Source organism: Macrosteles quadrilineatus, unplaced genomic scaffold, assembly GCF_028750875.1.
Source record: "Macrosteles quadrilineatus isolate MER2022 unplaced genomic scaffold, UCM_ALF_1.0 Scaffold_1__1_contigs__length_201487025, whole genome shotgun sequence".
Lineage (NCBI taxonomy): Eukaryota > Metazoa > Arthropoda > Insecta > Hemiptera > Cicadellidae > Macrosteles > Macrosteles quadrilineatus.
The window spans coordinates 24,588,832-24,603,093 of NW_026542594.1; the positions used below are offsets into that span (position 1 = coordinate 24,588,832).

The 14,262-nt window shown below is 35.1% G+C and overlaps 1 protein-coding gene across 1 annotated transcript in view; it reads right to left on the bottom strand.

The window, feature by feature from the left end:
- Positions 1-14,262, bottom strand: part of LOC129005171 (probable G-protein coupled receptor Mth-like 1) — a 99,198-nt gene that overhangs the window by 27,628 nt on the left and 57,308 nt on the right. The window lies entirely within an intron of this gene.

Below are 14,262 nucleotides of genomic sequence, written 5' to 3' on the forward strand. Positions count from 1 at the left end.
TAGCAGTTACTCCATGGACCTCCTACTAACTAATGGCTGCTGTTTCTTTCAAATGTCTTCAGTTTCCTGTTCACTTGGACGTCCCTCAGGGCAACGGTCTAGGGAAAGTGATGGTTGCGAAAGTCTTTTGTCTTAAAATATATCTGTTTAAGAAGACAATGTGCAAAAACTAAGGGCGTGATCTAAAGATTCAATTGGGAAAGTTGAATTGGGGAAAACTTTCAGATTTCAAGGTTATGTTTACTTTTTCTTATCTAAGCCAGTGGCATTTCGCAAGAGATCAACGTGATAATAAAGTTATTGTTACTTTCATGTTTTCGTAGGCCTAGTACTAAACTCTTATCATAGATGAAGTAATATATAATTATATTACTTCATCTATGCTCTTATCTAAGTTTCCAGTTACAAAATTATTAGTTTTACAACAGCCCTTTAAACAGACTTTTACCTTGGGCTTTAGTTTTGCATTAATATTTTCCATAAGTAAACACAAAATAAAAGTTTTATGACTACAACCTTTACTGTTGTTTTTATGTGCGTGTGCTCGAATTGATCCGCGGTCAGAGGGTAGTTTTGGATCATTCAAACTGACCCGGGGGTCTGGCAGGTAGATAATAGCGTCGCTTGAAACCTGTGATCTGATCCGCGGGTCGTTGAGGGAGGGAGGGAAATTCTCCCCGTCCTCTACGGGAAAATAAGTTGAGTAATAGACTTCGTATTTGCTTATATTATTATATTATATTATAACTAATATGATTTAGCCTATTAGCTCATTTTAGCAATTTAATTGATTTGGCTTAATATAGCTAGCCTAGTTTAGTCTTTTATTTAGTTTATTGTGTGTATTCAATTCCGTCCAAATATTCTATAAGTTTCGATATCAGGTTTCTACAATTGGCAAAAAGTTAACATATTAAATTTGTATCAAGGTTGCCAATTAATTATTTGTATTCAATGAGGATAGCATTTCGGAATTAAATTAATTTTCTTAATCGCAATTTGGTTTGCGTTCAAAAAGTAAACAGTTCTGTATCACGTATAATCATATCATCATAAAATAAAATAGGCTAAATAGAAATAAATCGTAAAATAAAATATAAAATAAATCGTATGCATATCCGAGTGGCTACGAAATTCCTTAAGTCTTTGCTATGACTATGATTACGCACTTAAATTAAAAACTATAGTTGGTAGGACCCGACGGTAAGACGTTTAACCTTAACGCCTAATCCAAACACTTTGTAGTTCGACAAAAAGTATAACCTACATTGTAATTAATTGTCCTACTGTTTACATGAAAATAAATCAATTTTTCCATAACTTAGACACTTTAATAAATTGAAAGCAGAGCCTGGGTTGCAGCAACGGTTATAGACTCTTTTTTATTTCGATAATCAAATAAATCGTAAAATAAAATATAAAATAAATCGTATGTATATCCGAGTGGCTACGAAATTCCTTAAGTCTTTGCTATGACTATGAGCGTTCAATACGGTTTAGAGTACAAGTAACTATATCAATGATTAAAACATTTAATTAATACTATTATATCCTAATAATCACACTCAAGTCAACATTTTACAGCAATATCAGGTTTTTTCAAACTGCATACTTCGTCTCGACCGGGTCGAGTTTTCGGAATTCTTCACCCAAATAGACATTGTTACACAAGACATTTTTACAGAGAAGACGTCAAATTCCTAATAGGGTGAATGTACCTATGTATGACCTCTTCCTATATAAATCATCCTATATCGCATGGTTTGGGTACAAAAAAGTGTTTTGGACAAGGCAACGTAGGCCTACAATATGCGTGTACATGAAAATATTATATTTTATTCATTATTTCATGGTTTTCTAAAACTATCTGGAATATTCTAGGAGGTCTTGTAGCTTTATGAATTAACTATGGAAGTGCGTGATAGTAGTTAATCTGGAATGCTCTAGAAAGAATATTCCAGCTTTGTTTGGTTAGTTACTAAAAATATAGATGATCTTACAGCATTTTATCATTCAAGATTGTTTTTTATTAATATACACACCAAACAAGGTAGGTATGAAGGTCTTGAATAGAATTAAATATTCCTCCCACTACTAATTACTTTATAATCACCATTGTATTTTGATATGGGTATCGCGTTGTTCGCCGCTAGTCTTTTAAACATATTGTCAATACAATATAGAGAACTAGGGGTCCATAGCAGCAATTACTGCTTTATAGTTATGTGTACAAATTTAAAATAAATGCACACTTTTTTACACATTTAGTCGCGGTCTTCGCCCAATACGATACATTTAAACACCGCATTAACATTTTAACCTAAAAACAGAACACTAAAAACAATAAACACACAAATACGTAATGTTTTCAGCTGGTATGTTTAAAGCAGCTTATCGAAAAACTGTAGCAGTACAGTACAGTACTTCCATTAGAAAATGACTGAATCTCTGACGGCCTGTGGTGAAGAGCATGGGTAGTTTTTGACACTTCTGATATTTTTGATATTATGATATAATTTGTTCCCACAGTCCTTGGACCTTGAGCTTTAAAATGAATCCTCAACAGCCATTTTACCTTTTACGTAGCTCGGGATACGTGGGGACCGATTCACTTACGGAATTAAATTGATAGATTTAATATCTTTTACGTAATATGACTCAAATTTTATACAAGCATTGACTATTGGATATTGAAGTAGACATCCCATCTAAATGGACCAGCTCTGTAGCCAGTGTTTTGTTAAAAAAGAACGTAGTTGTGTGAGCCAGCTACATAATGCGCTAGCGACTAACTATTTTTTAATTGATTTTTTTGTATTATTGATAGTCAAAGATATAAGCCAATTCTGTACTTTGTAGTAAACCAATTTTTTTTTTAATTATGAATCAAGAAACATGAATTCGCACTGAATACTTGTACGTAAATACATCGCTTTCATTGTGCGCAAGGGATTTAATAGAATAATTTTTTTTCATTTTTTTATGATTACAAAGTAATACGATAACTTGTGTATTAATAATTAAATATAAATCATATTACTAATTCTTTCCATCATTATAATCAATTCACTTTCTGGAAGTATCAAACGTACCAATTTAATAACAAATATATTGTTATCATAAAAAGCTTACAAGAACTAAGAAATACATAACCATATCCTAAACTTAAATAAAAAAAACTAGGCCTATATTTTTAAATTTTGGGAAGCAACATCAGACAAAACAAATGGCACCAATGATAATTTACAACAAACGATGTATTATTTTTAAGGATAGTATAAAAACAAAATAGAGTAATGAGTAATACTCTAAATGTTAGCATTCTATAGGATTATCATAGGCGCTTTGAGAGCCCTGGCTCTGGGGCGAAGCATTCACCACACACTGAGCTCAGCTTAACATACAAACATTAAAATGACTAAAAACCTTCAAAATTTGTTTAAAACTTAAAGTAAGTTATAATCACTCAATAGAACCCTATATTAATGTAAGTTATCACTGATGTATTTCTGAAGGTTTGTACTAAATAACAATTAGTTTTTACTAAGTGAAAGATTTTAACAAAACGATAGCAATATTTAAGCCAAATGAACTGAATTGCTAAAATAAGCTTTTAGGCTAAATCATATTACTGGTTGTAGCCTACAAGGAAGGACTTTGTCTGTTGCTCAACTTATTTTCCCCGTAGAAGCCTGAAGAATTTCCCGTCCTCCCTCAACGACTCGCGGGTCAGATCACATGTTTCAAGCGACCCTATTATCTACCTACCAGACCCCCGGGTCAGTTTGAATGATCCAAAACTACCCTCTGACCGCGGATCAGTCTGTATGCAGCCACGTATGGATGCACTTATATACAGGGTGGTAAAAAAGTCCCTGGACAGTTAAATATTTTAAAAAATAATGCAGATAGAGCTACAATACTTGGTACAAAGTTACAGGGCATAAAACTCTATTTTAACACATATTCAGTGGTCCAATAACTCTTCAGGGGGACGGCCCACAAGGAGTCGGAAGAAAATCTTAAATGGAAGCATAGGTCAATATGCACATCAAATTAAAGGTCTTTTTTAGTAGAATACAATGCCGCAAACCGCACTTCAAAAGGTTGATCCTGCGCAAACTTACAGTTGTTCAAAGATTCGTTTAATTTACATTGCTATTATACGCTTACTCCTCAGGGGGCACAGCCCTAGGAATCGGAAGAAAATTGTTAACGTAAGCATAGGTCGATATGCACATCAAATTAAAGGTCTTCACTAGTAGATTATGATGCCGTAAATTCAAGCTCAAAAGAATGCCTGAGTAAAAAATGGCAGTCGTTCAAAGAATCAAAATGGCTGATTCAAGAAATCTTTGAACATCTGCCATTTTGCGCAGGATCAACCTTTTGAAGTGCGGTTTGCGGCATTGTATTCTACTAAAAAAGACCTTTAATTTGATGTGCATATTGACTTATGCTTCCATTAAAGATTTTCTTCCGACTCCTTGTGGGCCGTCCCCGTGAAGAGTTATTGGATCACTGAATATGTGTTAAAATAGAGTTTTATGCCCTGTAACTTTGTACCAAGTATTGTAGCTCTATCTACATTGTTTTTTATAATATTTAACTGTCCAGGGACTTTTTTACCACCCTGTATATTTACTAATGATGATAGTAAAACATAAATGTAAAACCCGGGACAGTTCTAGATGTGAAGACTGAGCAAGCGTTTGCACTGGATTGATGAGCAACACGTTTCCTGAAATGCAAGTCAGTTCCTCATCCCAAGAACCGTCCAGTGACGTCGGTTCCCAGGCAACAGGTTCATTTACTCAGCATTCTCATCCTCGTTGTTGTAAATTATATGAAATGAAATAGTGCTTTATCAAACAAGAAGGAAACAGTTTCGTAAAAACATAACATTTTAAAAACAATAGTTGATAAAAAAACGTCTGTTTTGGTTGGCACAACATTGGCCTTAAAACAGAAAATACAAACAGGTAAAATTCGGGGTAGCGGATTTTTATCCCCCTGGAATTTTACCCCCTGGGCAAACGTGACGTCACAAACAAGGGGGTAAAATTCCGGCCGCGAACTTTTGAGTTTCGCGACATCAGCTCGATGGATTAAACGCGGAATTAAACATATATTTTCACGGTTGTGAATTTAATCAGAACACATCAAATTATAAAAACCTAGAATGTACGGCCCAGATTTTACCCCCCGGATTTTTAACCCCCGGAATTTTACCCCCCGGATTTTTACCCCCGGATCTTTACCCCCGGAATTTTACCCCCTGGACAGATATATAAATTAGTGAGAATGATTAATCATCTTCATTCAGTTTTAAATTACTAGTTAACATTTTATTATTAACTAGCCTATCTTAATTTATTTGCAACATTAACTAATCGAACAGGTTTTTAATTTTAATTTTGAGATTCGAGTATCAGGATTCGATCTTTGTAGCCAACTGTTGGTTGTTGGTTAATATGATCAAAATAAATCAGCGAATTCAGTTTACTTAGTTGAGGTTACTAAATGAATAAATAAAGATAGGCTACTAAATAATGAAATGTTTACAATTAATTATTATTAAAAACAGAAATAAGAAAATCAATCATTCAATTTTTAAACTCGGCAACTCAATTTTTACTCGGGGTAAAATTCCGGGGGTAAAAATCCGGCCCGTACATCTTCAGTTGTCTAAACGCTAGTTATATGGACAGGGGGTAAAATTCCGGTTTTTATCGCTAATCTAATTAATCACGCTCTGACTATTTTCATTGGACTTCCAAATCCGCGGGGGTAAAATTCCGGCCGCGAACAAACTTTTTGCCACTCAGGTTACTACGTCATAGTGAAGTCAGCTTTGACCAGGGGGTAAAATTCCGAGGGGATAAAATTCCGGCGACCCTAAAATTCGTGTTGTATTTATAAGGAATTATAAAAAGTCATCTCGTCTCCGTTACAATGAACTCGAAGTAAAGGTTGTTGATGGATACTAACTGGGCAATGAACAAGAAGATACAGCGAAACTACTTTTAAGTCAAACAATATATTAAAACTAGTACATATTTGGCATATTTTTTGCACCCTACCAGAAAGGAATAACGAGTGTAAGCAATAACCTTTACCTTCAATATTGAAGTAAAGATACCAACAAATGGACCACTTGTAGTTAGTTCATTGAAGAAATTAAAGAGAACAAAATTAAATGAGCATCTTATAGAGTGAATTACTATTGAAGTTCTATTTAACATGTTCTCTCCTTTAATTTCACACGTTGGTGATGCTATAGCATATAATATGGAAATTGTTACTTTCTGCTTCAGTTTAACAACAAAAGTTACCTCAGCACACTCTGTGGCTCAATTGAATCGGGTGAGTCCTATGTGATTCTAAAACTAGTTTTACTTGTAAATTAAAGTCTACTTCTGGGAAGTTTATATATGGTTACCGTTACAGTTATTGATAATACAGTAAACTAAGAATTGAAAAGTGTCTAATGGACTAATGGATCTGTGTAAGCTATATTTTTAAATAACTTCTTGATTATATTTTTTCTTTAGGTACGCTTCTTTAAGTTGAAACTAAAATCTATTAGAATAATAACCACCTTAAGTGGAACGTAAGACGTATATTTCAAATGTCGTCCTATTACTCAATTTTTAGAGTTGAGTTTACCCTTCACTCAGTAAGTTAAACTTTTAATGAGTTAAAATGTTATGTCCGGAAAGATGCGGACAAGGTAACCTTGCGCACACGGCAAGTTCCGGACAAATAGGGGTGTGAGCCGAGGGGGCTAGAGGAGAGCTCTATGAACTACTCTTTATGACTTGCTCTCCCACTACGGCTCATGGATTGATATTATAAGAATCTGTCTCAGTTCAATATTGGAAGAGTTAATTATTGTATTAGTACTCAAATTAATTCTGAAACTAGGGAATTATTATAATCTGAGTTGTAATTCGTTTTGAAGTTTAAATCGTTAATAGCCATATATTTAACAATAAATCGAATTTATTCTTTTCAAGCATTTCATATTCTGAATTTGTGTAACGTTATTTGTATTTGCCTTCAAGTTGAGTACATAGAAGTGATCAAAGTGATGAGTAAACCCGAATCGATTCCAAAATGGATTGAGCCTCCCCCCCCATTCCAAATAAAAAGACATGTAGAAAGATCCCAATTTAGCTGGTGCAAAAAACGTCTAGAAAACCCAATCCTTGAACGTTCCAAGAGAGCTGACCTCCATGTGGACGAGAGTGGTGTGAGACCCTAGAGCTTGACAGAGAAGTTCCAGACACCAGACACAGCATCCTCCCAAGGAAAGGGACGATTATGTGTCATTTCACACATGAGCGAGGACCTGGACATTGTCTTAACTGTCCAAACCCGGCACTGGGTGGCAATACGTCAATGTAATAGACATAGAGTATAGAGAACGTAGTAAGGAAATTGGTCTATTGTTTTGAAATTTGTTATTGTTATTGGTCTATGTTGATAATAAGGAACTTCTAATAATAGTTTGTTTCGTTCTATACAAATGTTGACAGATTGATTAAAAGATTCAAAAGTTTGAGAGTTGGCTGGTTTGGTTCTGGTATTGCAACGTTGCTAGTTGGAGGAACAATTAGCTATGGTAATTGCAAGTACAGTATAGCAACAAGTAAATAAAGTAGTTACAGAATACACGATGTACTTTAATTCCACTTAATTGCTTTATTATTACAGCAACACACTTTATGTGGGCAATTTTACCTAATTTAAACAGAGTGAGTGTAGAATGGAGCAATATGACCTGTGTAGTTTTGTTACTGACTGAAATAAGTTGTTTCTTCAGCCAAGACTCTATCGAAAACATGTGAATCCAGATTAAAATAAAAAAAAACTAATTTATATTATTTTTCATCATTGCACTGCTGACTTTTGGCTTAAAATACGATCAATATAATCGTCCGTCCACCCAAATTATATTTTTCTCCCATCAACATCTGGCAATCACCCCAATCTGCGGCCACCAGGAGAAGATTTAGTTTATTAGACCCTAGAACGTAGTGACAAATATTTATCTGACCTATTACTTTAGAGTATTCATATGTTTGAGATAGTCCCTAATATTTATTACAAGTTGGCCACAGGGTCCTGCAACCGTGCGCAGTTCTTCACGCCCCTGGCCGCACCATATCACATCCTTGTCAGCTGTTATCAGACCGCCGCTGGGCAGTATCCAGGCCACTTTCCCTCACTTTCCCCCCCGGGGAGAGCGGAACGGCAAATGTTTATTTACAAACAGGAATGAAGAAATACCTTCGCTGGGTGGATTCGAATCGATTTATCAGATTGCGTTCAATGGTCCGAAACAAACTCTTTCTCTCATTCTTAACGGGTTTGCCTTAAATTTATTTATCAACTACACGAAAGTATAAGTTCATAGAAGTTTGAAACAGTTTTATAACATTAAGTTTTTTTGCCTGTACAGCCTCATATTGCAGTGTGACGAATTCTTGTATTTTCCAATTCCTTCTCTGATGAGGTTTAGTTTAACACGTTACAACGGAGGTGGATCCCACGTACTAGGTATGTTTTGTCCATCCAGGTGTGTAATCAAGCAGACTTGGACGTGAGATCCTATTATTTCTCACCTCACCAGATGTGTGTATATAGGAGGTCCTCGGGTGATCATAGTAATCTTGTACCATGGATCAATCATCCCACCTTGGACCTGGACCTGTGTACAATAGTCAGATTTTGGCTGGGACTTTAATAAGTGGTTTCTAAGGAGAATGAATTGTTGGCGAGGGGGAATTTATTAAATGTTACAATGAGACTTCTTACCGGTCTATGAGAAGAGACCATTCGTAGGAAGGAGCCGTTATTTAGTTAAGGTTGGCTTAATTAAAGTAATAGTAAAGTAATTTATAGAATAGCTCTTGTAGCACTTTATTACGGTAAATTAAACAATGTGGATAATACTGTTCTACAGCTAAATTCAAATTATTTAGCTTGAAATAAGGGAAAAGATGTGCGCGGGTTGGATGTACGTAAACTAACCCAGTGGATACCCTACCTTATTATAATCAAATCATTTAATTTTAACATAATAATAAATGTTCAATCCAACAGCTAGTATAACGTTTGGAGCCCATCCTAGTGCAAGTATTTGGTTAGGTAATCTTTAAAATGTTGATTCTGTCTACAATTCTTCAAATTAGGCAACAAAAAATTTAGATTAAGTAATAATAAACTGTAACATTTTTGTAGTCTACCATTCTTTTTTTTATTTTGTAAATAACAAATAAGTCTTGCAGTGGTAAAATATGAACGTAGATTAAAAATGTCCTTGTTTATTTGTTAAAGAATAAAATGCTAGGAAAATAAAACGTTACTCTTAAAACTGGCCTTGGAAAGAGAAGTCGTCACTTACAGGAATAGCGGCGAAAAATACCGATCAACTGACGTGGTAAACAAACTATAGAGGACGCATAGCTTTGAACGGCCAACGTTCTCAACATAGCAACAATGCGATGACAGACAGGCCTAGTCTACATGCACAACTGTACCACTGCAAGTCGACAAGCCTTATTGACAAATCGTAAGCCTATTTCATGTTTGGTGACTTATTAAGGCAGTGACGTCGACTAAATGTTTTTTTTTTATTTTAGGATGCAAATTAGAGTCTTTATTCTATGGTTACCAGCACAATAAACCAACTCCACTGGTAATACCAGAGAGCAAACAATAATCTTTAAATGGATCATTATGCTTGAATACGGTTAGAAAAATTAAAATCATTCTCATCAAAACCATATGCACAAATCTATAAAAGTGTACGCTTGATCTATAATTGAACCAAGCAGTTTCATTGCAAGCAGTAGAATGTTTAATTACTAGCCACTAAAGATTTTGAATGAAAAATTACACTTTAAATTGATTTTAAAATGTGTTTCCAAAAAGGTTGATACGTGGATTACTTAAAGAATAAATGGGTCAAACCCGTTATATTGGTTATGCAGTTATTAAAATTGATCCAAGCAAGATGAGTTTTTAAAATAAAAGGTACTTTTAGTATTCTAGAATTGCGATCTCATTACATTTCTAATTAGTATCCTTTTTCTTGCCTAAATTACATAAATATTTATATGGCGTACCGCTTAATAGTCACTAGTCAGTCAGCCGCCATAATCATTTTAAAAGAGAGGAAACTATGAATAATTACTGAAAAACAAATAAAATACATAGGGTCTATTATAGGGAGGTGATTGACTTTGAAAAAGCAATGCCTAAAACTAAATCACAACTTAATGATGTTAAGTCCAATAACCAATATAAAAAAGACTACAGGAAGCCACAATAAAGAATCCTTTATCTGCTTCATTCAATTAGTTGGTTGTGATCGTAAAAGCGTCCCAGTTGCAAGCAAGGCTGATAGCCCTTATCACCCAACATGTCACAGTGTCACTGTAGTTACTTTACTGGCACAACGTGTTATCTCCAGGTAACGGTTACTTCTGAGGTCAGTCACACAGGGAGCCGCTCCGAGTGAATAACACAGAACACCACCTTCACCTAGGCCACATTGCTACTTGCTGTTAGTTACTGGGGTTTGGCATTATGCTACGTCGTATGAGCTGTCCCTATTTATTGTACTGTACATCCTAACCAATTTTGTAAAAAGGCTGATAAAATGCACATATTTGGCTTTATACCAATGATTCACGAGACATTTTAGGGGTTGCTGTTAAAATAATATTTACGAATGTTCACCAAATACACTTAGTTTGTGTAACAAGAATGATATTCAACTTAACTGCATTTAGATTTTTTATAAATCCCTGTTGTTTGATGATTATAAATGAACTTGATACAAATTTACAGTAACTTGACTACAATCACAGAATTAATTAATTATATGGCTCAACCGAAAATTAACGTTCCCAAGATATTTGCTTGGTGTTTGTGTACAACAACCAAACTTTTCGTATTTATATCCTAAATCCATATTACATTGTTACTTCCATTTCCCTCCAAAAGATATGCATAACAATATTATATTTTATGTGAGAGTTTTATTTTATTTTAAAAATGTTTGTAACCGAAAAACGCTGGAAGAAGTTCCGGTATTTTTGCGGTAAACGTATTTAGGAAATAAAGATCAAAACTATCTATTTCCATTCCATAAATGTTAATTTTAAGAAAACTAATGACGGTGATAAAAATCTCACAAACCCAACAGTTATCGCTCCTCTGGCAAAACAGAGTTGTTCAACGGGTAGTAAGTGCCCTTGGCGTCATACTGTAACCAACGATATAAACAAGTAGTTATTTTACATCGTTGACTGTAACACTGTACAACCATACGAATCGACGCCGTAACTTCGCCGAACGACAGCTAACCACCCAAAACCTTGTTTATGATCTGCCATAAACCTAACCCCATTACCAGGTCGTGACTATTGGTGGGGGTGTAGGTGTTGCCTGAGGTCTACTGGGTCAGAGGTCGTGGGGGGTCACGTGATTAGAAAGGGTCTGTACAGTTTCCTATCATATCGATACAATACGCCATCGCTGCCGTGTAGGTAGGGTTGAAATCAACAAACAGACCGCCTTTGAAGTAATAATGTAAGGAATATTTTGTTATGTCAAAATCTTGTCCAGTCAAAGAGGAAATATACTATAGTTGCAATTTAAGGAAACGTGTGCTACGCACATTAACTGACTTGGTTGAAATGAAATATTTACTATTTGAATTTAGGTTGGCGTAAATATTACAATGGAAAAAAGCAAGATAGCCTGGACAAGTTGATATACTGTACTAAAAAGAAAACTGAACTAACAATGTGCTGTATTGTTTTTTTTTGTTTTTTTTTAATCAGGTCAAAAATATATTCGTTGTTTTCCTACCTCAAAATTGTCAGTCGATCAAAAAGTTAAGTCAGACCTTGAAAGAGTTTTTCCTGTGTGGATCCAAATATAAAGCAATAAGTTATACTATAACGTATACCTTAAAAGCTCCATGCTCTCTATACAGTATTTGTCTTGTGATAACGAATGACTGAAATATTAATAATGAGTGTGTGTTTCTGCGTTTTCGAAGCCCTTTACATCTGATTTCTGCGGACTGATACCAGATGTCCAAACAATATCACTCAAACATAATATGCAGAACCGTAGACAACACAAACTCAATTAGCTTTTTAAACCTGCCACGAAATTTCATTTAATTGAACATAACAATCAAAAACAGCTCCCACAGCCATCTGTGTTGATAACATCTGTTTAATTAATCTAAAGCCTCATCTGAGAGATTGGGACGTGGGGACGTGGGACCGGTCGCCCACCACCTCCTCCGGACCCTGCCTGGCTGGTGGTGGTCTGTCATCAACCTGTGTCTCCTAAACTTACGACCACGCACGACAGAGTGTGGAGGATGTATCCTCGATCAAGGTTGTGTAATGAGAGTTCATTTTAAAATGTTGATTTTAAAATTAGTTCCACTTGGTAAAATGCAGATTTTAAGCTGTGTTTTTAATTTTCAAAAACAGTTATTAAGACTTTGCTGGCACACTTTCGATGCGTAAGAATGGTAAGAACTAGGAAGCGAATGTAACTTCAGGTCGAGTATGCGTTGAGGGTTGAGACGATGTCTACGTACCTGATTCTTCTGCCCAAACTACTGTAGGTTTATGACAAAGTATAACTATGATTGTCTATTAGCTTTTAAGCAGTGACGATTGACGTTTCCCTGCATAAAAGGGGACAATATATTATTACAGTAATATAAAACTTTGTTTATCTTTTGTACTCTAATTAATATTCTTGTAAACTATAACTCAAAACAGTTTTAGCGGTACGGTTTTTATGGTTCGATTCAATTCAATCCAAGTCCAAATATTTTATTAGTAGTTATTATACTTGATTGAACACCAAACCAGTGAAACCTTTCATTTTCCTATTAATTCCATTCCAATTGGAAACAAGACGAAAAATAGTTTGAACCGCTTTCCTTGTCTAAACCGCTACAAAAGTTATGAAATTGTGTTACCCCCGTCAACCCCCCACCACTCCACGCTCATACACCCCAAACATCACAGACTACCTCGCTTCTACTATTTCCCCCTTACAACTGACATTCCAAACAAAAGTAAAAGCAATAACATAGAAGTCAGTTTAGGTTTGGACAAGAATGCGTTTAATTGCCCAGCGCTCGTCGTATCCATACTTCTACAGTGACAAGGACAGTAGTTAGCTGGAGGTATAACCGTTAGAGCAGCTCTTGTGGCTTTAAATGTCTTTGGAACAGATTTAACGGTCTCTGGAGACGGACGCTTTTAAATGTCTGTGACCAGATTTAATGTCGACATTCCTTACGTAAGTGTCTTTGATGGATCGTTTCGTCTACTTAACAAGAGTTTATGTCGATTTGCTCCGGTTTCAGTACTAATCCAACTCCAGACATGGCGTTACGTTGGTAAAGAACGCATAGTTTGATTTCAAACTAACACCTTGTGACTTTACAACATTTGCAGCATAAATAACTACGTACACAAGTTTTATAAACATACTAAACTTGATAACATTGTATTGCAGCGCTATCTTTTAATGTTGACACTTATAATACAAACTGAATCCCTATAAGTAACGAATTACATTCATAGGCTATTGAAAGATCTCAACACTTTAGGCGGATTATAAAAGGATAATCAAAGAAAACTTTAAATTGGGTACAGTACTTATCTATAACCGCTATTGTGAATTGTAGCTAAAAACGTAATTTCCATAACCATGTATTTATTTTAATGTCTTGGTTATTTATCCATCTCCAACGATCAGTGGCATTAACAGAGATGAAAACTAAAGACGTAACTATTTAATCTGCTTACATTCAAAATCCCTCAATGCTGTTAACCCTTATGTTCAAACGATCAAATCATACACACTAAGCTATAATTGCAAATAAAATGGACTAAGAAGGTCATCTCAAGAGCCAAGACGTTGAGACTTCGCGGAAATAAACAAACATTTTAAACATGGAGGAACTTCAGTAAACAATTGGTCAGCTGTTTGTATGCAGACTGCGGATAAACGCGTATGAACTGTTCGGGAATTTAATTTGGCTCAGGTCCAGCGCAAGGATGTAAAAAAGTCTCGAGTTAACTTCAAACTCTACAATCGACGAACTTATTAAATCTTTGATTATGTTGGATAAACCCTGTAGGTAGACAAACAGTGTGATGAAATTTTTCTGTTGAGTATTTGTTTTGTTAACACTTTTAA